Below are 1,775 nucleotides of genomic sequence, written 5' to 3' on the forward strand. Positions count from 1 at the left end.
ATGGTTACTCCGTATCAATTAGAAAATATTTAAAACTTTATAACATTTTATTAATAATTATAAAGTTTAGTACTTTTTAATAAAATTAATTTTTTTTATTTAAATGTGTATTTTTAGTTTATAAGTTTGATGTTATTCTATAAAAGAATATTGTTTTATTAAAAAATTAATTATAGATTTACAAATAAATAAAAATATTATAAAACATACTTTTAAAAAATTAATAATTTTTATACAAATATTTTAAAATATAGTATTATTTGATAAAAAAATATTTATAATTTTATAAAAATATATTAATATTTATTAAGTTTATTACTATTTAATAAAAATATTTTTTTAATAAAAAACTAACTTTTTTTATAAACTTGAATATTATTCTATAAAAAATTCTTATTTTGTATAAAATTATTAATAGTGTATATAAAAAAATTTAAAAAATAATATTTTGAGTTAAAAATATATCTAATAACTTTTATTATTATTATTAATATTAATATTATGAATTTAATTCCGGTCAACCAAATACAAACAGATTATAATTAAATCAAATTTTAATTACTTCAAATTTCAATTTATTCAGATTTTAATTCTATCAAATTTTAATTTTTTGGACAGATTCAAAATCCTTCAAAATAAATTTGTGAGTCAAATGGGCCCTAAATATTTGTCTGAAGTCCATAAAAATACATTATATTATATACTTTATTAAAATAATACATGTGAATAGTAACTCGCTTGCGTGGCGAGTTATTATTCGTCTATGTTACAATCGGTATAATTAATTATTTGGATTTTGTCATATTACATCTCGTTTGAGTTTTTTGAATTACAGGTTGGTTCTTGGTTTGTTTCACACTAATTTTTTATTGCATCATCCAAACTTTTTGTGACCACGCCCCGTACCATTTCTCACACATTGCTACATAACATCTCCATTGAATTTTCAACTAATATATTGAGTTTTTTTTGAACATTTTTAAACAAACATATCTTTAACATAATTATATACTTTATTAAAGTCATAGAAAGTGAATAGTAACTCGCCTTATTGACGAGTTAATATTCGTCCAGGTTCGGTATCATTATTCAGATTTTGCTACATTATATCCTGTTCGGGTTCGTTTACTACCGATTCACTTATTTGGTTTACCCACACTTATTTTCTTTTGGTTCATACAATCTTTTTGTGGTCGCACCCCGTATCTTTACTCGCATTTTGCAACATCACATCCCGTTTGAATTCTCAGTTAATATATTGAGGTTTCTTGAACACTTTGAAACAAACATATTTATGACAACGATTTTTAATTAAGCTATGGATGGTTCAATGCGCATATATATTGTAACATCCTAAAACTTTTTGACGTTGACCGTTAACTTGTCGTTAGCAACCGTTAGTTACTATGTGTTTTGTATGTGCTTATGTGAGTTAAATGATTTACGTGAGATATGTGTTAAAGTGATTAAAAGGAATGAAATCAAAGTTGATAATGATTAATAAAGTCAATTATAGTTCCCGATAAGATATAAGGGTCGATAAGTGTTCCCGTAGGCGTTGAAAGAGTCGTTTAGGGCCGAAACAAGTTATAATGAAGTGCGAGGGCCTAGATGTAAAGTTGGGAAAGTTGCTTCAGTATATAAAGGCCATGATGCACGACCATAATGCAGAAAAATCAGATCCAAAACCCTAGAAAAGTCTTACACACAAACCCTAGGTCAATTATTCAAGTTATAGTCGATTTCGGGGGGGGGGGGTTTGCTTGGTTTTCGAT

This window comes from Erigeron canadensis, chromosome 6, assembly GCF_010389155.1.
Source record: "Erigeron canadensis isolate Cc75 chromosome 6, C_canadensis_v1, whole genome shotgun sequence".
NCBI classification, from domain to species: domain Eukaryota; kingdom Viridiplantae; phylum Streptophyta; class Magnoliopsida; order Asterales; family Asteraceae; genus Erigeron; species Erigeron canadensis.